Here is a 27,506-nt window from a genome sequence, read left to right on the forward strand (position 1 = left end):
AAAGGTTTTTTAACCGGATAGGATTAAAAACATAGAAATAGAATGAATAGAAGTCAATGATTCGTCTGTTCTATTCATTATATTTTTTATTCATTATATTTCTATGCCTTTAATCATTTCCGATAGGCGAAATCCGGATAGATCACTTCTGAAAAACTGGGCCCTAATGATCACTACAAGGACACAGAAATACAGCTACAGATGACAGACTTACACATTCCAACACAACAGAATGACACTAAACTGAAGAACCTCACAAAGTAGAGCTACATGAGAGGTGCACCTTATAGGGTGAGGGAGTTGTGGTTAGGCAGCTGTGAAGACCAGGGATGTACTGTAGCGGGGGGTAAACGCCTGTAAGCACCGCTAACGCTTCTATTCATTTTGGGAATCATTTATGTACCTATTCCTAGGATCGTTTATGTACCTATTCCTAGGATCATTTATGTACCTATTCCTAGGATCGTTTATGTACCTATTCCTAGGATCGTTTATGTACCTATTCCTAGGATCGTTTATGTACCTATTCCTAGAATCGTTTATGCACCTATTCCTAGGATCGTTTATGTACCTATTCCTAGGATTGTTTATGTATCTATTCCTAGGATCGTTTATGTACCTATTCCTAGGATCGTTTATGCACCTATTCCTAGGATCGTTTATGCACCTATTCCTAGGATCGTTTATGTACCTATTCCTAGGATCGTTTATGCACCTATTCCTAGGATCGTTTATGCACCTATTCCTAGGATCGTTTATGCACCTATTCCTAGGATCCTACCTATTCCTAGGATCGTTTATGCACCTATTCCTAGGATCGTTTATGTATCTATTCCTAGGATCGTTTATGTACCTATTCCTAGGATCGTTTATGTACCTATTCCCAGGATCGTTTATGTACCTATTCCCAGGACCGTTTATGTACCTATTCCTAGGATCGTTTATGTACCTATTCCTAGGATTGTTTATGTACCTATTCCTAGGATTGTTTATGTACCTATTCCCAGGACCGTTTATGTACCTATTCCCGGGATCGTTTATGTACCTATTCCCAGGATCGTTTATGTACCTATTCCTAGGATCGTTTATGTACCTATTCCTAGGATCGTTTATGCACCTATTCCTAGGATCGTTTATGTACCTATTCCCAGGATCGTTTATGTACCTATTCCTAGGATCGTTTATGTACCTATTCCCAGGATCGTTTATGTACCTATTCCTAGGATCGTTTATGTACCTATTCCCAGGATCGTTTATGTACCTATTCCCAGGACAAATGAGCATTTTCTGCATTCGTGTTTGTCACTCGCAGGCTAGACTCTTCACCTTTTTACAACTACCTCCCGGGTAAACACATGTAAAACCCCATGGCCACACCTCCTTAACTTAATATCATTATAGACTCCCCCTTTAATTCTGAAATACACACCAACCAGATCATTCCATATTACCATGTTACAGGAGAAGAATGTCAAAGGAGAGAGACTTAAAGGAAGGCAGCTGACTGGCTTCATGCTGTGGGAGGGATGCTGTGCAGCCAGTCTGTAGATGATAAGTTGAAGTGGTAACATGTTTTTGGCAGTTCAGAGTGAAATTTGTTGTTGTTGAATTTTAGCCCTTTTTCTCCCCAATTTCGTGGTATCCAATTGTTTTAGTATTTTGTATAATCTGTACAACTCCTGTACGGCTCGGGAGAGACAAAGGTCGAAAGTCATGTGTCCTCCGATACACAACCCAACCAAGCCGCACTGCTTCTTAACACAGTGCACATCCAACCCGGAAGCCAGCTGCACCAATGTGTCGGAGGAAACACCATGTACCTGGCAACCTTGGTTAGCGCGCACTGCGTCCGGCCCACCACAGGAGTCGCTGGTGCGCGATGAGACAAGGATATCCCTACCGGCCAAGCCCTCCCTAACCCGGACGACGCTAGGCCAATTGTGCGGACTTCAAGGTCGCGGCCGGTTACGACAGAACCCAGGGTCTCTGGTGGCACAGCTGGCGCTGCAGTACAGCGCCCTTAACCCTTAACCACTGCGCCACCCGGGAGGCCTAAAAATCATACCTTGCTCTGGCTGTAGAGTAGAATATACCCAGCTAAAACAAACTGCCACATAGAAAGGTGAAATATGCCACATAGAAAGGTGAAATATGCCACATAGAAAGGTGAAATATGCCACATAGTTAGGTGAAATATGCCACATAGAAAGGTGAAATATGCCACATAGGTGAAATATGCCACATAGTTAGGTGAAATATGCCACATAGTTAGGTGAAATATGTCTGGATTAGGAAGTGTTAGATGGATTCCCTGCACTGATGTGTTTCCATGCCAATGCGCACACACACACACACACACACACACACACACACACACACATACACACAATCGTGTGCATGGACCAGAGGAGTCCCGCTGAGACGTAGCTGCAGCCAGTGTCACGCCATGATGTACCCGTAACTCCCACAATGCAGTGCAACCAGCAGCCTGTCCCGCAGGACCTCCTGGCTGGGGTATTCTGGGAGTTTCATCATGTTGATGCTGTGGGAGGAGCATCATGGTCATTGTAGTTTCTTGTGGTTCACTGCAGATTGATGGCATTTCATTATGTCTCATATCCAGCTGCTGTAGTATACAGTACTGTGGTGATTTCTACCTGCCAAAGTATAGACCTACAGCGTTGAGAACTACAGTACCTGTCCTTTCTATCCAACATGCAGAAACCCCTCCCTGTTTTTCCCTCTCCCCCTCTCCTATACCAGTGCACTAAAGCCACACACACACACCTCCAGAAGCAAAAGGAGACAGAGGAACCATACTGCCCTCTAGTGCTTTTTCTGTCAGCATGCTGCTCTCTCTAGTGGGTGACAGCGAGTGAGCGCATGTGTGTGAGCATATACGTGAGTGCGGTCCTCACCAGGTGCTGGAGGTAGGCAGTAGGTTTGATGTGTATGTTACAGAGGCAATAGTGAACTTCTGTAAACCACTACCTACCATCAGAAAGGCAAAGCCACCATGAGGTACCCTGGAACTAACAGGGACATGAGAAAGGAATTAGACAGGACAGGAGTGAGAGTAAGTGACGGATCATTGATCCAATCTTACAATGGCCTTATGTGGAAAAACTCACCTGCCACACACGCACTGACTAATTAGAAATTCACCTGCCAGTGACAAACTGCAACAGTAGGACCCTCTCCTCTTGGGTAAGGCTTTCTACCACCTTCCAGAACCACTACAAGACAAGAGAATCCACATTACACCAAATGAAAACCACTGTGAGATAAGAGAATCTGACAAGAGAATCAGCTTTAAACCACTAAGCCAGCCTGGGAGGAGGTGTTAAGATCTCTGTAGGATCAGCCAAGCCTGTGGTACATCTCTCTAAATTCTAAATTGTTCCAGTAAAAAGTGTCCTGCTCTCTGATGAGGTGGAGTTACATTAAAAAGAGTCCTGCCCGGTGAGAGCTAACTCACCTGGATGACAGGTTCCCCCAGGTCATAGCCACTGGTGTATTCTGTGCCAGTCCATCGATCTCTGGCATCCCAGAAATCAGCAGCAAGCAAGAGACAGGACAGGACAAGACAAGACCAGACCAGACAAGACCAGACAAGACCAGACAGAGGTTAAATGGAGTAGTAGTCAGGACACATGTACAGTTGAAGTCGGAAGTTTACATACACTTAGGTTTGAGTCATTAAAACTTGTTTTTCAACCACTCCACAAATTTCTTGTTAACAAACTATAGTTTTGGCAAGTCGGTAAGGATATCTACTTTGTGCATGACACAAGTAATTTTTCCAAGAATTGTTTACAGATTGATTATTTCACTTAAAATTCACTGTATCACAATTGCAGTGGGTCAGAAGTTTACATACACTAAGTCGACTGTGCCTTTAAACAGCTTGGAAAATTCCAGAAAATTATGTAATGGCTTTAGAAGCCTCTGATGACATCAGAATGGCATCAAACTTCTCAAATTACATAATTTGAGTCAATTGGAGGTGTACCTGTGGATGTATTTCTTGACATCATGGGAAAAAAAATAATAAATCAGCCAAAACCTCAGAAAAAGAAATGTAGACCTCCACAAGTCTGGTTCATCCTTGGGAGCAATTTCCAAGTGCCTAAAGGTACCACATTCATCTGTACAAACAATAGTACGCAAGTATTAACACCATGGGACCACGCAGCCGTCATACCGCTCAGGAAGGAGACGCGTTTTGTCTCCAAGAGATTAACTTACTTTGGTGTGAAATGTGCAAATCAATACCAGAACAGCAAATAACCTTGTGAAGATGCTGGAGGAAACAGGTACAAAGGTATCTATATCCACAGCAAAACGAGTCCTATGTCGACATGACCTGAAAAGCCGCTCAGCAAGGAAGAAGCCACTACTCAAAAACCGCCATAAAAAAGACAGTTTGCAACTGCACATGGGGGCAAAGATCGTACTTTTTGGAGAAATGTCCTCTGGTCTGATGAAACAAAAATGGAACTGTTTGGCCATAATGACCATCGTTCTGTTTGGAGGAAAAAGGGGGAGGCTTGCAAGCCGAAGAACACCATCCCAAACATGAAGCACGGGGGTGGCAGCATCATGTTGTGGGGGTGCTTTGCTGCAGGGGGGACTGGTGCACTACACAAAATAAATGGGATCATGAGGAAGGAAGATTATGTGGAAATATTGAAGCAACATTTCAAGACATCAGTCAGGAAGTTAAAGCATGTGCGAGCAAGGAGGCCTACAAACCTGACTGTGTTACACCAGCTCTGTCAGAGGAGGAATGGGCCAAAATTCACCCAACTTATTGTGGGAAGCTTGTGGAAGGCTACACAAAATGCTTGACCCAAATTAAACAATTTAAAGGCGATGCTACCATATACTAATTGAGTGTATGTAAACTTCTGACCCACTGGGAATGTGATGAAAGAAATAAAACTTGAAATAAATCATTCTCTCTACTATTATTCTGACATTTCACATTATTAAAATAAAGTGATGATCCTAACTGACCTAACACAGGGAATTTTTACTAGGGATTAAATGTCAGGAATTGTGAAAAAGTGAGTTGAAATGTAGTTGGCTAAGGTGTCTGTAAACTTCCGACTTCAACTGTATCATATACAACAGACTTATAAAACATAACTTAATGCTTCTTCTGTTCAAAATCATGTTGACAAAGACACAAGGGTGTTTTTCTAACGCAACTTAACACAGGTGGTCCAGTGGTAAACAGAGCTAAACTCTCCTCCCCACTGAGTCTGAGTGTTGTCAGCAGGCGAGCTGTGACCGTGTGACCGTACACACATGTCCAATAACACACGGCGGGCCAGATAATCGCCATGGTACCCTATCGATCCAGGGACTAGTGAGGACATGGATTTTGCCGACACACACAGAAACAAATCAGATCTGAGCTGGGCGAGAGGCCTCGAGGTGACCCCAACATCCCATTGACACCTCTGAGCCAGACAAGGCCAATCAATCCCTGCATCAGACATCAGATCCCGCTAGGCAAGCAAGCGAGAGCAGAGAAGGAGAATAAAAGATAATGGGTAAGAGGGGGTGAGAGCAGAGAAAGAGGTGAGGGGAAGAGAGTTGAGGACAGTGGACAGGAGAAGAGAGGAAAAGAGAGAGAGGAGAGGTAAAGGAGAAGGGAGTTGAACACAGGCAAAAGGAGAAGAGAAGAAAAGGACACTAACCAATTCATATTCATAAAAGAGCTGGATGAGGGAGGGGGGAATGAAGGTGTGGAACCCGTGCAGGAAGGTATTTATCTGGGGTTGGATGGCTCGAGTCATCCTCAACTCTGTCAGCAACTGGACATACTCTGCCTGAGAGAAAGAGAAGAGAGCAGAGAGCAGAGAGGGGAGAGAGAGAGAGAGAGAGGTTTATATAGGGAAAATTCACTATGTAGAGTATGATTGATCTTTGGGAAGGCATCTAACACGTCTCGTTTCACAGGCTTCTTCCTTACAGAATATTACCACCTGCAGGCCACCTGTGGTACTACACACTCAAATTCCAAATGAACTTTCTCAAACACAGGCAAGCACGCACATCATATAAAAATCAAATCAAATCAAATTTTATTTGTCACATACACATGGTTAGCAGATGTTAATGAGAGTGTAGCGAAATGCTTGTGCTTCTAGTTCCGACAATGCAGTAATAACGAACAAGTAATCTAACTAACAATTCCAAAAAACTACTGTCTTATACACAGTGTAAGGGGATAAAGAATATGTACATAAGGATATATGAATGAGTGATGGTACAGAGCAGCATAGGCAAGATACAGTAGATGATATCGAGTACATTATATACATATGAGATGAGTATGTAAACCAAGTGGCATAGTTAAAGTGGCTAGTGATACATGTATTACATAAGGATGCAGTCGATGATATAGAGTACAGTATCTACGTATGCATATGAGATGAATAATGTAGGGTAAGTAACATTATATAAGGTAGCATTGTTTAAAGTGGCTAGTGATATATTTACATCATTTCCCATCAATTCCCATTATTAAAGTGGCTGGAGTAGAGTCAGTGTCATTGACAGTGTGTTGGCAGTAGCCACTCAATGTTAGTGGTGGCTGTTTAACAGTCTGATGGCCTTGAGATAGAAGCTGTTTTTCAGTCTCTCGGTCCCAGCTTTGATGCACCTGTACTGACCTCGCCTTCTGGATGACAGCGGGGTGAACAGGCAGTGGCTCGGGTGGTTGATGTCCTTGATGATCTTTATGGCCTTCCTGTAGCATCGGGTGGTGTAGGTGTCCTGGAGGGCAGGTAGTTTGCCCCCGGTGATGCGTTGTGCAGACCTCACTACTCTCTGGAGAGCCTTACGGTTGAGGGCGGTGCAGTTGCCATACCAGGCGGTGATACAGCCCGCCAGGATGCCCTCGATTGTGCATCTGTAGAAGTTTGTGAGTGCTTTTGGTGACAAGCCGAATTTCTTCAGCCTCTGAGGTTGAAGAGGCGCTGCTGCGCCTTCCTCACGATGCTGTCTGTGTGAGTGGACCAATTCAGTTTGTCTGTGATGTGTATGCCGAGGAACTTAAAACTTGCTACCCTCTCCACTACTGTTCCATCGATGTGGATGGGGGTGTTCCCTCTGCTGTTTCCTGAAGTCCACAATCATCTCCTTAGTTTTGTTGACGTTGAGTGTGAGGTTATTTTCCTGACACCACACTCTGAGGGCCCTCACCTCCTCCCTGTACGCCGTCTCGTCGTTGTTGGTAATCAAGCCTACCACTGTTGTGTCGTCCGCAAACTTGATGATTGAGTTGGAGGCGTGCGTGGCCACGCAGTCGTGGGTGAACAGGGAGTACAGGAGAGGGCTCAGAACGCACCCTTGTGGGGCCCCAGTGTTGAGGATCAGCGGGGAGGAGATGTTGTTGCCTACCCTCGCCACCTGGGGGCGGCCCGTCAGGTAGTCCAGTACCCAGTTGCACAGGGCGGGGTCGAGACCCAGGGTCTTGAGCTTGATGACGAGCTTGGAGGGTACTATGGTGTTGAATGCCGAGCTGTAGTCGATGAACAGCATTCTCACATAGGTATTCCTCTTGTCCAGAAGGGTTAGGGCAGTGTGCAGTGTGGTTGAGATTGCATCGTCTGTGGACCTATTTGGGCGGTAAGCAAATTGGAGTGGGTCTAGGGTGTCAGGTAGGGTGGAGGTGATATGGTCCTTGACTAGTCTCTCAAAGCACTTCATGATGACGGATGTGAGTGCTACGGGGCGGTAGTCGTTTAGCTCAGTTACCTTAGCTTTCTTGGGAACAGGAACAATGGTGGCCCTCTTGAAGCATGTGGGAACAGCAGACTGGTATAGGGATTGATTGAATATGTCCGTAAACACACCGGCCAGCTGGTCTGCGCATGCTCTGAGGGCGCGGCTGGGGATGCCGTCTGGGCCTGCAGCCTTGCGAGGGTTAACACGTTTAAATGTCTTACTCACTTCGGCTGCAGTGAAGGAGAGACCGCATGTTTTCGTTGCAGGCCGTGTCAGTGGCACTGTATTGTCCTCAAAGCGGGCAAAAAGTTATTTAGTCTGCCTGGGAGCAAGACATCCTGGTCCGTGACTGGGCTGGGTTTCTTCCTGTAGTCCGTGATTGACTGTAGACCCTGCCACATGCCTCTTGTGTCTGAGCCGTTGAATTGAGATTCTACTTTGTCTCTGTACTGGCGCTTAGCTTGTTTGATAGCCTTGCGGAGGGAATAGCTGCACTGTTTGTATTCAGTCATGTTACCAGACACCTTGCCCTGATTAAAAGCAGTGGTTCGCGCCTTCAGTTTCACACGAATGCTGCCATCAATCCACGGTTTCTGGTTAGGGAATGTTTTAATCGTTGCTATGGGAACGACATCTTCAACGCACGTTCTAATGAACTCGCACACCGAATCAGCGTATTCGTCAATGTTGTTGTCTGACGCAATACGAAACATCTCCCAGTCCACGTGATGGAAGCAGTCTTGGAGTGTGGAGTCAGCTTGGTCGGACCAGCGTTGGACAGACCTCAGCGTGGGAGCTTCTTGTTTTAGTTTCTGTCTGTAGGCAGGGATCAACAAAATGGAGTCGTGGTCAGCTTTTCCGAAAGGGGGCGGGGGGCAGGGCCTTATATGCGTCGCGGAAGTTAGAGTAACAATGATCCAGGGTCTTTCCACCCCTGGTTGCGCAATCGATATGCTGATAAAATTTAGGGAGTCTTGTTTTCAGATTAGCCTTGTTAAAATCCCCAGCTACAATGAATGCAGCCTCCGGATAAATCGTTTCCAGTTTGCAGAGAGTTAAATAAAGTTCGTTCAGAGCCATCGATGTGTCTGCTTGGGGGGATATATACGGCTGTGATTATAATCGAAGAGAATTCTCTTGGTAGATAATGCGGTCTACATTTGATTGTGAGGAATTCTAAATCAGGTGAACAGAAGGATTTGAGTTCCTGTATGTTTCTTTCATCACACCATGTCACAATGGTCATAAGGCATACGCCCCCGCCCCTCTTCTTACCAGAAAGATATTTGTTTCTGTCGGCGCGATGCGTGGAGAAACCCGCTGGCTGCACCGCTTCGGATAGCGTCTCTCCAGTTAGCCATGTTTCCGTGAAGCAGAGAACGTTACAGTCTCTGATGTCCCTCTGGAATGCTACCCTTGCTCGGATTTCATCAACCTTGTTGTCAAGAGACTGGACATTGGCAAGAAGAATGCTAGGGAGTGGTGCACGGTGTGCCCGTCTCCGGAGTCTGACCAGAAGACCGCTTCGTTTCCCTCTTTTTCTGAGTCGTTTTTTTGGGTCGCTGCATGTAATCCGCTCCGTTGCACTGGTTGTAAGGCAGAACACAGGATCCGCATCGCGAAAAACATATTCTTGGTCGTACTGATGGTGAGTTGACGCTGATCTTATATTCAGTAGTTCTTCTCGGCTGTATGTAATGAAACCTAAGATGACCTGGGGTACTAGTGTAAGAAATAACACGTAAAAAAAACAAAAAACTGCACTAGGTTTCCTAGGAACGCGAAGCGAGGCGGCCATCTCTGTCGGCGCCGGCGTCTCAAAATACACATTACATATTAATCATATAAGGTCATAAGTGTTAGAGAATACAGGGAGTGCAGTCTACATCACAACTTCCTTCTGTTTGACCTGTCAATCATCTGCTATTCTCACCTAGTTGATGTTGAGAGCAACAAAACAAATGCTAGGAATTAGGAGTTTCAGATCCTCCTTCTGTGATCGGATGGCTCACGTTGTTGTCCTGGGTGACTATGAAACTAGTCCTGCCAGGTTTGAGTGGCACCTTCTCCATGGCGCCGAACAAGTCTGTTTCCACAGAGCAGGTTAGGTCCAGTCCCAGGTCACTGATGTCGTTGTCCAGGATCCACTGCAGATTCTTGGCATACTCTGGATCGATGGACGACACATCCTGGTAGTTCACTGGGATGCCTGGACACACCGACAGCAGCCATACTGTTACAACTCTGCAGCGTCACTGTAATATCCCCGTAAAAATACTAACAACTGTATTCTAACCCAGTTACAAATGTAACAACCTGCTCAAGCAGAGGATACACCCTGGCAGTTCACTGGTATTCCTGTACGCACATTACATCATGTTAACAACCCACTGTAGAACGTGGGTGTGTGTTACCGGGTATGTGTTTGTAGAAGGAGCGGGTGAAGTAGATGTTGACCAGCTGACGGTGGTAAAGAGCCAACCCCAGGATCTGACCCGCAAACCGGAAGTAGTTCAGGTGATCAGGGTTCACTGACGAGTTACTGTTGGGCTGGAACGTGGTGCCTGTGACACACACACACACAAAACCAGAAACATCATCTCACCAGCCAATCGAAAGGTGTCTCACCGTCCGCTGACTGGGTGAAGAGGCCATAGTCTGCATTGATGATCTCATTGGACAGGACGTCAAACCACTCCCTCACCACACCCTGGCCCTGGACACAAAGGTCACAGGTCAACTAAAGGTCTACTGATAAATGAGCATGGGCTGAAATGGGACCCTGTTTCCTGTATATACTAATAAAGTGTTGCTAGAACTAAGCACGGGTCATTTGAGATGGTACCCTATTCCCTTTGCATTTTGGGAACTATTCCATTGTTTCCATTGCCCTAGGCAAGTTCAATCAAGAGTTCCTAAACTAAAGTATTTTAAAAGAAAATAAATAGTATTTGAACCTAGGTCACAGACACTGATAATACCCACCATTCCTTCCTCTCCATGGAATCGTACGGCGATGCCCTGTTTGAACTCCTCATTGGTCGATTTGGAGAACATCGCACGGCTACTGCTGAATATGGACTCTGAGAGAAAGGAGAAACATTGAGAAAGAGACACAAACTGATACATTGCTGGGTGGAGTGTAAGACATTTGGGGATGTAGGATGGTCAGTCTGGATTAGCAGGATGCCGTTCTCGTTGACAGGTTGATGGACCATGTCTGAGTCTGGCTGTCCTACCAATAGGTGCTCATAGAACCACTCACAGCGCTCCTTGAAGGGCTGCGAGGGGAACAAACAATAACACTTCACTTACAGCTTGCAGGTATAGTGCATTATGATGCAGTTATAATGTATTACAAGACTTCAAAGGCCTTATTATGTCTTAGAATTATCCTAACTAAATACCAGCCACAGCACTTCCCAGAACTCATTATCTCTCTCTACACTTTCAAATCTACGACAGTATCTAAACCAATGGTTCCAAAGCCTCAAGTGTTGAAATACAGTGTCTAAAGAATGCAGAGGGGGAAGAATGGCGTTTATATTTGCATAATGTTTGAATGTTTTTGTTCCCTATGAGAGATGAGCTGGGGAGAGAGAGCGCAAGAGAGAGATAGAAATGAGAGAGAGAGATTTTCCCCTGGGGCTCCTGTGCATACTGAGAGGGAGATGTGGAGATGGAATAGTCTTCTTCAGGTTAAAATCTGTAATTAAAACGAGGGGCTCTTGTTCCCAGGTGGGATATAATCCAGAGGTGATGAGGTTTGGCACGCCGTCCGCCGCTCAAATATGAATAGCGAGGAGTGAGAGTGGAACACCACATACAACTTAGAACAGGCACTTAAAATGTATCAAGCTGTATAAAAGGAACTTACGACAAGTGTTATCACCATGGCAATAACGTTGTTAAATGATCCTGCCTGGAAGACACGGGTGTTTCAAAGTCACTCGCAACATAGTCCCCTGAGGGAGAACTACAGAGGGACATAAAGAGAGGGAGAGAGAGGGGAATATATAGAAAGAGATAGAGAAAGGGAGGGGGAGAGAAAGCTGCTGTCATAGCATGCAAATAAGAGGCCATGGGAAAGTTGTCTTGGCCCTTGTATGTCCTAGCTACAGCAGATACACAACCAGGAAGTTGACTGATAGACCAGCCAATCACAGGTCTTACCTGACCTTTGATTATGTGCATGAAGCGGGACATTAGCTCCGGACATTCCAACAGGAAGTGGAAAAGATGATCTTTGGATTCCTGAGAGCGAGAGCGATAGAGGGATAGAGAAAGAGAGAGGAGAGAGAGAAATGGAGAGAGCGAGAGAAATGGAGAGAGAAAAACGCCAGGTTAAGTTAGAGAGATTGATAAGAAGTGTCTGGGTAAGATCCTGTCAAAGGACTCACCTGGTTATGAAATATTTGAGAACCTCGTCATGCTTGCAGACAAACTCTATGAAGCGAGGAGACGTCATTCTGGATGAGGAAAGACAAGGAAACACAGAGGGAGCAAGATAAAGAGGGAGGAGGGAGACAAAAAAGAGAAGATGAAGCAAGATAATAAGATGAACACACTCACTACATAACCAGGAGCTGTGTTTCAGAAGAACACAACACAGAGATAAGTCGTGCAGCATCTGTCTATTATAATGAGTGGATCTGATCCCTCTCCAAAACACAATAACCTGCATTATTGAAACAGTGTTTCCCTGACAGGGGAACAGCCAGCTATCAGCTAATGAAGAACAGGCCTGGGAAGGAGAAACACAAAGACAAACACAGCCATCTTCTTCTACTACAACAGCATAGGGCCAATAACAGTGGATCCCATTCAGCGTTCAATTAGGCAGAGTTTAATGATCTAATTAAAATGTAATTATCTAGCCAGGGGGCCAGGAAAGGTGTGTGTGTGTGTGGAGAGGAGACATTAAAGCTACATTATTTCCCAGGCCTACTCACACAGAGGGGATCTGAAGGAGGAAGTTACAAAGTATCTCTGTGAAACTAGGAGATTATGAGAGGAACACTGACTGTCATTTAGAGGCCAATATAGATCAGTAAAATCAGGTGTGTGCACTTGAGTGCAATCAAGAGCCAGGCCAAAGTGAAAACCAGCAGATACTTAGGACTCCCAAGAACTGGAGTTGCCCATCCCTGGGTTAGAGGTCAGAGGTCATTCTCACCCCTGTGGAATCTGACAGGAACAGCACATGTAGAAGGCCTGGATCACCGCGCTGAGCCGCTCGGCCATCATAGAGATGAAATCCTCTCCGTCCGTGTATACCTCCAGTGTTTCCATATCAACCTCTGGGTCCAGCAAAGGGGGTAGGGGCATGGAGGGTGGCAGCGACGGTGCAGACGGCAAGGGGGAGGCGGAGGCGACATCGTCAAGTTGTTTGAGGAGAAGAGAGGCGATCTCACTCCGAGGATGAGGAGTTGGAAGGGCCCTTCCCCTTCTCTTCTCCAGCTCTGTGGAGATCAACACCAACCACTCATCTAGAGAGTGCCACAGCAACTCCAACGGGCTGGAGGAAATCAGAGAGAGAGAGGAAAGGGGGAGGCAAGGAAAGAGACTGAGTGAGTGAAGGAGAGGGAGCGAGTGAAGGGGAGAGAGGAGAGAGAGAGTGAAAAGAAAGAGGGATAGAGCGAGTGAGAGAGACAAACAGATGTTAAGAGAGAGAGAGAGAGAGAGAAGTTAGGGAGAGAAAGAGGAAGAGAAAGAAAGAGAGGGGTAGATGCTGACAAACAAAAACACACACACATACACACACACTCAAAGTCATGCACCAGGACAAATCATGGATCAGGGGATCAATAGATGGTAAGCAATCTCTCAATGCCCTCTTCTGATTCACACCATGTACTACATCTCTGTGTGTATCTGAATTCAGGTTCAGTACTAACCCCATACTGACCTTAAAGACCTGGCGGCGCTGCGTCTTGATCCCATTGTATCCCATGTCATTCCCATTGTTGGGAGAGGAAGGGCCCAGGCCGAAGACATGGCAGAAGATCCGGATGATTCTCAGCAGACTCTTCATCTGAGCGTCGTAGCTACTGGAGAGGAAACTGACGGTGAGTACGGAAGAGAAGAAACATTTACCCCGAAATGACTAGCTTTAAGGTAGTGGTGTTGCTGTTACACACTTATTGCGTTGTAATGCCTGAATAAACTTCCTTCAGAGAAATTAGTTAGAAACTACAAAAAAGTGCACTTTCATATGCATTTGCCTCAGGTGTGGCTGGGAGCCTAGTCTAGCAGAGGGTTTATTACCTGAGGAGTTTGTGTCCATTAGTAATGGCCACCTCTGCTAGACTGGTCAGGATTATCAGGTAGTGACTGTCACACTGCTGGGAGACATGCTCTAGAATCTGCCTGAGCTCTCATATATACAGTGGGGCAAAAAAGTATTTAGTCAGCCACCAATTGTGCAAGTTCTCCCACTTGAGAGGCCTGTAATTTTCATCATAGGTACACTTCAACTATGACAGACAAAATGAGGGGAAAAAATCCAGAAAATCACATTGTAGGATTTTTTATGAATTTATTTGCAAATTATGGTGGGAAATAAGTATTTGGTCACCTACAAACAAGCAAGATATCTGGCTCTCACAGACCTGTAACTTCTTCTTTAAGAGGCTCCTCTGTCCTCCACTCGTTACCTGTATTAATGGCACCTGTTTGAACTTGTTATCAGTATAAAAGACACCTGTCCACAACCTCAAACAGTCACACTCCAAACTCCACTATGGCCAAGACCAAAGAGCTGTCAAAGGACACCAGAAACAAAATTGTAGACCTGTACCAGACTGGGAAGACTGAATCTGCAATAGGTAAGCAGCTTGGTTTGAAGAAATCAACTGTGGGAGCAATTATTAGGAAATGGAAGACATACAAGACCACTGATAATCTCCCTCGATCTGGGGCTCCATGCAAGATCTCACCCCGTGGGGTCAAAATGATCACAAGAACCGTGAGCAAAAATCCCAGAACCACACGGGGGGACCTAGTGAATGACCTGCAGAGAGCTGGGACCAAAGTAACAAAGCCTACTATCAGTAACACACTACGCCGCCAGGGACTCAAACCTGCAGTGCCAGACGTGTCCCCCTGCTTAAGCCAGTATACAGTGCCTTGCGAAAGTATTCGGCCCCCTTGAACTTTGCAACCTTTTGCCACATTTCAGGCTTCAAACATAAAGATATAAAACTGTATTTTTTTGTGAAGAATCAACAACAAGTGGGACACAATCATGAAGTGGAACGACATTTATTGGATATTTCAAACTTTTTTAACAAATCAAAAACTGAAAAATTGGGCGTGCAAAATTATTCAGCCCCCTTAAGTTAATACTTTGTAGCGCCACCTTTTGCTGCGATTACAGCTGTAAGTCGCTTGGGGTATGTCTCTATCAGTTTTGCACATTGAGAGACTGACATTTTTTCCCATTCCACCTTGCAAAACAGCTCGAGCTCAGTGAGGTTGGATGGAGAGCATTTGTGAACAGCAGTTTTCAGTTCTTTCCACAGATTCTCGATTGGATTCAGGTCTGGACTTTGACTTGGCCATTCTAACACCTGGATATGTTTATTTTTGAACCATTCCATTGTAGATTTTGCTTTATGTTTTGGATCATTGTCTTGTTGGAAGACAAATCTCCGTCCCAGTCTCAGGTCTTTTGCAGACTCCATCAGGTTTTCTTCCAGAATGGTCCTGTATTTGGATCAATCCATCTTCCCATCAATTTTAACCATCTTCCCTGTCCCTGCTGAAGAAAAGCAGGCCCAAACCATGATGCTGCCACCACCATGTTTGACAGTGGGGATGGTGTGTTCAGGGTGATGAGCTGTGTTGCTTTTACGCCAAACATAACGTTTTGCATTGTTGCCAAAAAGTTCAATTTTGGTTTCATCTGACCAGAGCACCTTCTTCCACATGTTTGGTGTCTCCCAGGTGGCTTGTGGCAAACTTTAAACAACACTTTTTATGGATATCTTTAAGAAATGGCTTTCTTCTTACCACTTCCATAAAGGCCAGATTTGTGCAATATACGACTGATTGTTGTCCTATGGACAGAGTCTCCCACCTCAGCTGTAGATCTCTGCAGTTCATCCAGAGTGATCATGGGCCTCTTGGCTGCATCTCTGATCAGTCTTCTCCTTGTATGAGCTGAAAGTTTAGAGGGACGGCCAGGTCTTGGTAGATTTGCAGTGGTCTGATACTCCTTCCATTTCAATAGTAGCACTTGCACAGTGCTCCTTGGGATGTTTAAAGCTTGGGAAATCTTTTTGTATCGAAATCCGGATTTAAACTTCTTCACAACAGTATCTCGGACCTGCCTGGTGTGTTCCTTGTTCTTCATGATGCTCTCTGCGCTTTTAACGGACCTCTGAGACTATCACAGTGCAGGTACATTTATACGGAGACTTGATTACACACAGGTGGATTGTATTTATCATCATTAGTCATTTAGGTCAACATTGGATCATTCAGAGATCCTCACTGAACTTCTGGAGAGAGTTTGCTGCACTGAAAGTAAAGGGGCTGAATAATTTTGCACGCCCAATTTTTCAGTTTTTGATTTGTTAAAAAAATAATATCCAATAAATGTTGTTCCACTTCATGATTGTGTCCCACTTGTTGTTGATTCTTCACAAAAAAATACAGTTTTATATCTTTATGTTTGAAGCCTGAAATGTGGCAAAAGGTCGCAAAGTTCAAGGGGGCCGAATACTTTCGCAAGGCACTGTATGTCCAGGCCCGTCTGAAGTTTGCTAGAGAGCATTTGGATGATCCAGAAGAAGATTGGGAGAATGTCATATGGTCAGATGAAACCAAAATATAACTTTTTGGTAAAAACTCAACTCGTCGTGTTTGGAGGACAAAGAATGCTGAGTTGCATCCAAAGAACACCATACCTACTGTGAAGCATGGAGGTGGAAACATCATGCTTTGGGGCTGTTTTTCTGCAAAGGGACCAGGACGACTGATCAGTGAAAAGGAAAGAATGAATGGGGCCATGTATCGTGAGATTTTGAGTGAAAACCTCCGTCCATCAGCAAGGGCATTGAAGATGAAACGTGGCTGGGTCTTTCAGCATGACAATGATCCCAAACACACCGCCCGGGCAATGATGGAGTGGCTTCGTAAGAAGCATTTCAAGGTCCTGGAGAGGCCTAGCCAGTCTCCAGATCTCATCCCCATAGAAAATCTTTGGAGGGAGTTGAAAGTCCGTGTTGCCCAGCAACAGACCCAAAACATCACTGCTCTAGAGGAGATCTGCATGGAGGAATGGGCCAAAATACCAGCAACAGTGTGTGAAAACCTTGTGAAGACTTACAGAAAACGTTTGACCGTCATTGCCAACAAAGGGTATATAACAAAGTATTGATATGAACTTTTGTTATTGACCAAATACTTATTTTTCCACCATAATTTGCAAATAAATTCCTTAAAAATCCTACAATGTGATTTTGGGGATTTATTTTTCTCATTTTGTCTGTCATAGTTGAAGTGTACCTATGATGAAAATCACAGGCCTCTCTCATCTTTTTAAGTGGGAGAACTTGCACATTTGGTGGCTGACTAAATACTTTTTTGACCCACTGTGTGTGTGTGTGTGTGTGTGTGTGTGTGTATATACACATCCTAGTTCTGAATGAATGAAATATTCTTATTAAATACTTTTTTCTTTACATAGTTGAATGTGCTTACAACAAAATCACAAAGAAATGATCAATGGAAATCAAATTTATCAACCCATGGAGGTCTGGATTTGGAGTCACACTCAAAATTAAAGTGGAAAACCACAGTACAGGCTGATCCAACTTTGATGTAATGTCCTTAAAACAAGTCAAAATGAGGCTCAGTGGTGTGTGTGGCCTCCACGTGCCTGTATGACCTCCCTACAACGCCTGGGCATGCTCCTGATGAGGTGGCGGATGGTCTCCTGAGGGATCTCCTCCCAGACCTGGACTAAAGCATCCGCCAACTCCTGGACAGTCTGTGGTGCAACATGGCGTTGGTGGATGGAGCGAGACATGATGTCCCAGATGTGCTCAATTGGATTCAGGTCTGGGGAACGGGCGGGCCAGTCCATAGCATCAATGCCTTCCTCTTGCAGGAACTGCTGACACACTCCAGCCACATGAGGTCTAGCATTGTCTTGCATTAGGAGGAACCCAGGGCCAACCGCACCAGCATATGGTCTCAAAAGGGGTCTGAGGATCTCATCTTGGTACCTAATGGCAGTCAGGCTACCTCTGGCGAGCACATGGAGGGCTGTGCGGCCCCCCAAAGAAATGCCACCCCACACCATGACTGACCCACCGCCAAACCGGTCATGCTGGAGGATGTTGCAGGCAGCAGAACATTCTCCACGGCGTCTCCAGACTCTGTCACGTCTGTCACATGCTCAGTGTGAACCTGCTTTCATCTGTGAAGAGCACAGGGCGCCAGTGGCAAATTTGCCAGTCTTGGTGTTCTCTGGCAAATGCCAAACGTCCTACACGGTGTTGGGCTGTAAGCACAACCCCCACCTGTGGACTCCGGGCCCTCATACCAGCCTCATGGAGTCTGTTTCTGACTGTTTGAGCAGACACATGCACATTTGTGGCCTGCTGGAGGTCATTTTGCAGGGCTCTGGCAGTGCTCATCCTTGCACAAAGGCGGAGGTAGCGGTCCTGCTGCTGGGTTGTTGCCCTATTACGACCTCCTCCACGTCTCCTAGTAGCGCCTCCACGCTCTGGACATTACACTGACAGACACAGCAAACCTTCTTGCCACAGCTCGCATTGATGTGCCATCCTGGATGAGCTGCACTACCTGAGCCACTTGTGTGGGTTGTAGACTCCGTCTCATGCTACCACTAGAGTGAAAGCACCGCCAGCATTCAAAAGTGACCAAAACATCAGCCAGGAAGTATAGGAACTGAGAAGTGGTCTGTGGTCCCCACCTGCAGAACCACTCCTTTATTGGGGGTGTCTTGCTAATTGCCTATAATTTCCACCTGTTGTCTATTCCATTTGCACAACAGCATGTGAAATGTATTGTCAATCAGTGTTGCTTCCTAAGTGGACAGTTTGATTTCACAGAAGTGTGATTGACTTGGAGTTACATTGTGTTGTTTAAGTGTTCCCTTTATTTTTTTTTGAGCAGTGTATATATATATATATATATATATACACAGTTGAAGTCAGAAGTTTACATGGTTGAAGTCATTAAAACTCGTTTTTCAACCACTCCACACATTTCTTGTTAACAAACTATAGTTTTGGCAAGTTGGTAAGAACATCTACTTTGTGCATGACAAGTAATTTTTACAACAATTGTTTACAGACAGATTATTTCACTTATAATACACTGTATCACAATTCCAGTGGGTCAGAAGTTTACATACACTAAGTTGACTGTGCCTTTAAACAGCTTGGAAAATTCCAGAAAATGATGTCATGTCTTTAGAGGCTTCTGATAAGCTACTTTACATAATTTGAGTCAATTGGAGGTGTACCTGTGGATGTATTTCAAGGCCTACCTTCAAACTCAGTGCCTCTTTGCTTGACATCATGGGAAAATCAAAAGAAAGCAGCAAAAAAAAATTGTAGACCTCGACAAGTCTGGTTCATCCTTGGGAGCAATTTCTAAGTGCCTGAAGGTACCACGTTCATCTGTACAAACAATAGTACGCAATTATAAAACACCATGGGACCACTCAGCCGTCATACCTCTCAGGAAGGTAACGCGTTCTGTCTCCTAGAGATGAATGTACTTTGGTGCAAAAAGTGCAAATCAATCCCAGAACAACAGCAAAGGACCTTGTGAAGATGCTGGAGGAAATAGGTACAAAAGTATCTGTATGCAACTGCACATGGGGACAAAGATCGTACTTTTTGGAGAAATGTCCTCTGGTCTGATGAAACATTAATAGAATTCTTTGGCCATAATGACCATCGTTATGTTTGGAGGAAAAGGGGGAGACTTGCAAGCCGAAGAACACCATCCCAACCGTGAAGCACGGGGGTGGCAGCATCATGTTGTGGGGGTGCTTTGCTGCAGGAGGAACTGATGCCCTTCACAAAATAGATGGCATCATGAGCAAGGAACATTATGTGGATATATTGAAGCAACATCTCAAGACATCAGTCAGGAAGTTAAAGCTTGGTAGCAAATGAGTCTTCCAAATGGACAATGACCCCAAGCATACTTCCAAAGTTGTGGCAAAATGGCTTAAGGACAACAAAGTCAAGGTATTGGAGTGGCCATCATAAAGCCCTGATCTCAATCATATAGAAAATTTGTGGGCAGAACTGAAGAAGCGTGTGTGAGCAAGGAGGCCTACAAACCTGACTCAGTTACACCAGCTCTGTCAGGAGGAATGGGCCAAAATTCACCCAACTTATTGTGGGAAGCTTGTGGAAGGCTACATGAAACGTTTGACCCAAGTTAAACAATTTAAAGGCAATGCTACCAAATACTCATTGAGTGTATGTAAACTTCTGACCCACTGGGAATGTGATGAAAGAAATCAAATCTGAAATAAATCATTCTCTCTACTATTATTCTGACATTTCACATTCTTAAAATAAAGTGGTGATCCTAACTGACCTAAGACATGGAATTTTTACTAGTATTAAATGTCAGGAATTGTGAAAAACTGAGTTAAATATATTTGGCTAAGGTGTATGTAAACCTCCGACTTCAACTGTATCATCGTACCTACAAATGGTAAACTTAACTGTAACACTCTAGCCACTATGACTAAGGCTTATACACACAGAGTTCTAAAAATAGATAACAAGTTAGTGTTGGTTAAGGTTTAAACTCTATATAACAATATATAATGACATTTCAGAAGACAAGGGTTAACGTTAAGAGGTGGTGGTCAATAGACGGCTGAACTCAGGGTTGGAGATCTGAGAAGGGCTTGTACCAAATCAAGATGTTCAGTGTATTATTTCATTCACTAGACAGGTACATTAGCTGGTGAGCCAGGCACCAAATTTCAACTGATATACATGCAGTCAGTTGACAGTAAAACAACATTTAATTTATCCACAGTTCATTACAGATTAATTGTTCTAATCACAGTGCTTTTCAGATTGAGCCTCCTTAATGGGAACTGACTAATGTACAAGTGAAACATAATCAAAACAAAAGATCAGAGGATTATACGATCACTGCGGTCTCCAACCCTGCTCATCCTCTGTGTATGTGTGTGTGTCTGCATGTGTGTGTCTCTGCATGTGTGTGTGTATCTCTGCATGTGTGTGTGTGTCTCTGCATGTGTGTGTGTCTGTGTATGTGTGTCTCTGCGTGTGTGTGTGTCTCTGCATGTGTGTGTGTCTCTGCATGTGTGTGTGTCTCTGCGTGTGTGTGTCTGTGTGTGTGTGTCTCTGCATGTGTGTGTGTCTCTGCGTGTGTGTGTGTCTCTGCGTGTGTGTGTCTCTGCGTGTGTGTGTGTCTCTGCGTGTGTGTGTGTCTCTGCGTGTGTGTGTGTCTCTGCGTGTGTGTGTGTCTCTGCGTGTGTGTGTGTCTCTGCGTGTGTGTGTGTGTCTCTGCGTGTGTGTGTGTCTCTGCGTGTGTGTGTGTCTCTGCGTGTGTGTGTGTCTCTGCGTGTGTGTGTGTCTCTGCGTGTGTGTGTGTCTCTGCGTGTGTGTGTGTCTCTGCGTGTGTGTGTGTCTCTGCGTGTGTGTGTGTCTCTGCGTGTGTGTGTGTCTCTGCGTGTGTGTGTGTCTCTGCATGTGTGTGTGTCTCTGCGTGTGTGTGTGTGTCTCTGCATGTGTGTGTGTGCTCTGCATGTGTGTGTGTCTCTGCGTGTGTGTGTGTCTCTGCATGTGTGTGTGTCTCTGCGTGTGTGTGTGCCTCTGCGTGTGTGTGTGCCTCTGCATGTGTGTGTGTGCCTCTGCATGTGTGTGTGCCTCTGCGTGTGTGTGCCTGTGTGTGTGTGTGTCCTCTGCGTGTGTGTGTGTGTCTCTGCATGTGTGTGTGTGCCTCTGCATGTGTGTGTGTGTGTCTCTGCATGTGTGTGTGTGTGTCTCTGCATGTGTGTGTGTGTCTCTGCATGTGTGTGTGTGTCTCTGCATGCGTGTGTGTGTCTCTGCGTGTGTGTGTGTCTCTGCGTGTGTGTGTCTCTGCGTGTGTGTGTCTCTGCGTGTGTGTGTGTCTCTGCGTGTGTGTGTGTCTCTGCGTGTGTGTGTGTCTCTGCGTGTGTGTGTGTGTCTCTGCGTGTGTGTGTGTCTCTGCATGTGTGTGTGTCTCTGTGTGTGTGTGTCTCTGCATGTGTGTGTGTCTCTGCATGTGTGTGTGTGTCTCTGCATGTGTATGTGTGTGTCTCTGCATGTGTGTGTGTCTGCATGTGTATGTGTGTGTCTCTGCATGTGTGTGTGTCTCTTTCAAATCAAATCAAATCAAATCAAATGTTGTTTGTCACTGCATGTGTTGTGTCTCTGCATGTGTGTGTGTGTGTTGTGCTTGCATAGTTCCGTCTCAATGCAGTGTGTGTGTAATCTAACTAACAATTCAAGAAAAAAACTGTGTCTTATGCATGTGTGGGGATAAAGAATATGTACATAAGCATATGAATGTGTGATGGTACAGAGCAGCATGGCAAGATACAGTAGATGATATGTGTACAGTATATACATGAGATAAGTGTGTAAACCAAGTGGCATGTTGTGGTCTCTGCATGTGTGTGTGTCTCTGCATGTGTTGTTAAAGTGGCTAGTGATACTCTGCATGTGTGTGTATCAACGTCTGCATGTGTGAACAATGTGTAAGTAACATTATATGTGTAGCATTGTTTAAAGTGGCTAGTGATATATTTGCATGTAATTTCCTGCATCAATGTCTCTGATTAAAGTGGCTGGATGTGTGTCAGTGTCTTGATGTGTCTCTGTTGGCAGTAGCCACTCAATGTTAGTGGTGGCTGTTTAACAGTCTGATGCATGTGAGATAGAAGCTGTTTTTCAGTCTCTGGTCCCAGCATGTGTGATGCACCTGCATGTGTGTGTGTCTCTGCATGACAGTGTGTGAACAGGTGTGTGTGTCTCTGCATGTGGTGTGATGTCTCTGCATGTGTGTGTGGCCTGCATGTGTCTCTGGGTGGTGTCTCTGGTGTCCTGGAGGCATGTGTGTTTGTCTCTGCATGTGATGTGTGTGTGTGTCTCTCTGCATGTGTGTGTGTGGGCGTGTCTCTGCATGTGTGTGGTGTGCCCGCCAGGATGTCTGCATGTGTGTTTGTGTTGTGTCTCTGCATGTGTGTGTGTGTGTCTCTGCATGTGTGTGTGTGTGTGTCTCTGCATGTGTGTGTGTCAGCCTCCTGCATGTGTGTGTGTGTGTTCTCTGCATGTGTGTGTGTGTGTCTCTGCATGTTTGTTGTGATGTGTCTCTGCATGTGTGAACTTAAAACTTGCTCCCTCTGCATGTACTGTTCCATCTCTGCATGTGTGTTGGTGTATCCCTCTGCATGTGTGTTGGTGTATCTCAATCATCTGTGTTGGTTTTGTCTGCATGTGTGTGTGAGTGTTTCTCTGCACCACACTCCGAGGGTGTCCTCTCCATGTGTGTTGCCGTCTCTGCATGTGTGTAGGTAATCAAGCCTACCACTGTGTGTGTGTCCGCAAACTCTGCATGTGTGTAGGTGTGTCCTGCATGTGTGTAGGTGAACAGGCATGTGTGAGGGGTCTCTGCATGTGTGTAGGGGTCCTGCATGTGTGTGAGGATCAGTCTCTGCATGTGTGTAGGTGTGTCCTCACATGCATGTGTGTAGGTGTGTCCTGCATGTGTGTAGGTGTGTCTCTGCATGTGTGTAGGTGTGTCTCTATGGTGTTGAATGTGTCCGAGCTGTGTGATGTCAGCATTCTCACATGGTGTTCCTCTTGTCCAGATGGGTTAGGCAGTGTGCAGTGTGGTTGAGATTGCATGCGTGTGTGGACCTGCGTGGGCGGTAAGTCTCTGGTGTGGGTCAAGGGTGTCAGGTAGGGTGGAGTGTGATATGGTCCTCTGCATGTCTGTCAAAGCACTTCATGATGACGGATGTGTCTCTGCATGTGTATGTGTGTCTCTGCATGTGTACCTTAGTTTCTCTGCAGGAACAATGGTGGCCCTGTTGAAGCATGTGGGAACAGCAGACTGGTATAGGGATTGTCTCTGCATGTGTCCGTGTCACACTGCATGCTGTGTGTGTCTCTGCATGTGTGTGTGCTCTGCATGTGTGGGATGCATGTGTGTGTGTCTCTGCATGTGTGTGTGTGTCTCTGCATGTGTGTGTGTCTCTGCATGTGTGTGTGTCTCTGCATGTGTGTGTGTCTCTGCATGTGTGTGTGTCTCTGCATGTGTGTGTGTCTCTGCATGTGTGTGTGTCTCTGCATGTGTGTGCGCCCCTGCATGTGCGTGCGTGTGTTTGAGTGTGGAGCTTAATACATAGCACTCAAAGGAAGGCTGGGGTGTTGTCACTGTCATGTCCTGAATTAATAGGAACCTCATCATTCTCTATCTCTCTGAAGCTGAGGGATGAGTTTCCTCATGCCTATTCTTATCATCTGAATGAGACAGGCTGCATAGAGACCATCAGAGGACTGACAGGGATAGGAGTGTGCTACTGAAGTTTGGGACATATCTCTGAACAGCTGTCTGGCTGTGATCCTTGTTATTTGGTCTCTTCATATTCCATCCCCCAGCTTCCTCTTCCTCCTCTTACAATACCTCCTCCTCCCATTAATAGCCTTGTACAATGCCGTGAAATATATGCTTACAGCCACACTGAATCAAAACAACACCTTTGCATTTCAATTGACGAACCAATGTGTGACAAAGAATAGTTCATACTCCATCTACAATTCTAAGTGGACAATAGGAAGAAGGATGAGAGGAAGTATTGCATCATCATTCCTGTACTAGTGTACGTAGTGACCTGCAGGCGAAGTAGAGGGGTGTGGCCCCAGAGCAGTTAGGTCTGTTGATGTCCGCTCCACTGTCCAGCAGGCACTGCACCGTCTGATGACGTCATCGACCACACACAGGCAAATGAGGAAGAGGGAGAGTGAGAAGAGAAACAAACCCATCATCAACACTACTGTCTGGTCTTCATCATGTCATCATGTTATTCACCATGGAACTTATCATGAAGTTATGATTAATAAACTTTGATACTTGATTATATAACAACACTGGCAAAGGTTCCAAATGAACACAATCCTTTTACGACTTCTGAGATATCAAAAGTGACACCTGTTCTGTACACTCCCAGCCTTGTGTCTATGATGAACACTGTAAACTGAACGTTTTACGGAAATGTTGGAACTTCCATACAGGTCTTGGTTGATATATGCGTGTTATCTACTCACAGTCTTGTGTCCGTTCTGGCAGGCTACATGAAGGGCGGTCTGTCCCATGGCATCCTCTACATCCACGTTAGTCACATGCTGCACCAGGTCATGAAGCAGCTCAGTCCGCCCGTTCAGTCAACCAGTGGATCTAGAGGAGGAGAAGGAGGGGAGGAAGAGGATGAGGAAGAGCGACATAGTAAAGCATAAACATAAGTAAACTGTATACACACATTTTTATTGTGTTAATGGCATTTACTGTACGCAGTCTTGACCTGCGTTCACCATTTTTAATAGAACTACATCCCTGAGATATGACAGAATTTAACAGCAGTACTGGTCTGTCTATACACATGACTTCACAGTGATACTGTCAGTCCCTCATTGTTGCAAATGTTCACGTCTGCATTGTATTCTAGTAGTCTTCCCATACACTTTTTCTGTCTATAGGGAGGAAAGATGAGGAGGTGGATTCATTAAGTATCAGATATAATACGGTAAACATTATCACTATCATCAACATCACTAAACCATGTTCACTGGGCTGGCAGGGATCTGTGATTGCAATGTAAAGGTGTATTCTGCCTCCCTACCAAAGGGGGGCAGCAGAGTACTATAGTGAACATGCAGTAATGTCTATGTCCAGTATCCTACCGGTTTCTGGCAGACAGGTGCAGATGTCCTGGTAGTTAGGGTTCGCTCCTCTCTTTAGCAGTAGGACCAGGCACTCCACTGATCCACAGCTACAACACAATAACCAACAAGTTCACAAGCACTGCAATACACAAATAGATGTAGCGTACACACAGACACAGAAAGACACAGACCCACAGAGACCCACCAAGACACACAGAGACACATCACACCAGATACCGAGTTTCATCAGAGACACCACTGTGATAAAAATAGATGCTGGAGAGATTATGCTGTCTGGTTGGTTTCTAACAAAACAATGGAACAATTAGAACAATCAGTGATAAAAAATTTGACATTCCTTACTTGGTAGCAATGTGAAGTAGACTTCTCTTGACTCGTCCGAAAGTGTAGTTCACATCAAACTTGGAGTTGAGGAGTAATTCAGAAACCGACCTTCAAGTACAAGACAGACATGTCAGATAATTATCTACAGGGAACCAATGTTGACAACTTCCTCACACACACACACACACACAGGTCAGCCATAACCATTGGCATTAGTGTGTAGACTGCGGTTTCATTGTCTGTGAGGGGAGCAACAGGGAGAGTGTGTGTCATTGATAATTGTGGAATTAAAGAACAAAGATCTTCCTCTGCTAAAATCAGTACTCTTAGAGCGCTCTATGTAGAAGCTACTGACTCATACTTAGGGCCATCATAACTACTGATGTACAACCACTATCAGTGACAAAGTATGTATCAGTTGGTCTCACTAGATTCATATCATATTATTACTATTACATGGTTAGCATAATACCCTATCCAGCATACAGCCTGTAGACAGGTAAATGTCTAGTGCCCTCAAGGGTTGCTGGCTTCCGCCTTGTTGACAAACTGTAAGATGATACTGTAATTCCAACATTTAATGACTATATGTACAGTGCCTTGCGAAAGTATTCGGCCCCCTTGAACTTTGCGACCTTTTGCCACATTTCAGGCTTGAAACATAAAGATATAAAACTGTATTTTTTTGTGAAGAATCAACAACAAGTGGGACACAATCATGAAGTGGAACGACATTTATTGGATATTTCAAACTTTTTTAACAAATCAAAAACTGAAAAATTGGGCGTGCAAAATTATTCAGCCCCCTTAAGTTAATACTTTGTAGCGCCACCTTTTGCTGCGATTACAGCTGTAAGTCGCTTGGGGTATGTCTCTATCAGTGGGCGTGCACGCCCAATTTTTCAGTTTTTGATTTGTTAAAAAAGTTTGAAATATCCAATAAATGTCGTTCCACTTCATGATTGTGTCCCACTTGTTGTTGATTCTTCACAAAAAAAATACAGTTTTATATCTTTATGTTTGAAGCCTGAAATGTGGCAAAAGGTCGCAAAGTTCAAGGGGCCCGAATACTTTCGCAAGGCACTGTATTAGCCTTAATATACAGTATGCTATAGATATAGCTAAAGCCTCCTATTGTGCTCTGTCGATTATTTGTGTCCTTTGGTCGATAGGCTATACCTTCCGGGAGATCGACGGTCCTGGGTCCTGGCGCGATGCAGAAAGCGGGTCAGCCTGTTCAGCTGTACGTTTAGTTGCTCCATCGCCCGTTCCATCATAGGTGTACCAACAACCGGGAACAAAACCGAGGGTACAAAGCCTCGAGCAAGATTATTTTGCCGCTAAAAGGGTGCTTCTGGCTTCGATGTAATCCATCGAGCCGCCGAGAAATGTACATTAGGCTGCCCCTTTTTCTATCTCTACCCTCTTCATTCGTGAACATTGCATGTGTCAAGTCTCATTTTTCCT

General features: G+C 45.1%; 1 pseudogene; it reads right to left on the reverse strand.

Moving 5' to 3' along the window:
• Positions 1-2,093: 2,093 nt before the first annotated feature.
• LOC112245873 lies at positions 2,094-27,506 on the reverse strand (annotated as a pseudogene).

Source organism: Oncorhynchus tshawytscha, linkage group LG23, assembly GCF_018296145.1.
Source record: "Oncorhynchus tshawytscha isolate Ot180627B linkage group LG23, Otsh_v2.0, whole genome shotgun sequence".
Lineage (NCBI taxonomy): Eukaryota > Metazoa > Chordata > Actinopteri > Salmoniformes > Salmonidae > Oncorhynchus > Oncorhynchus tshawytscha.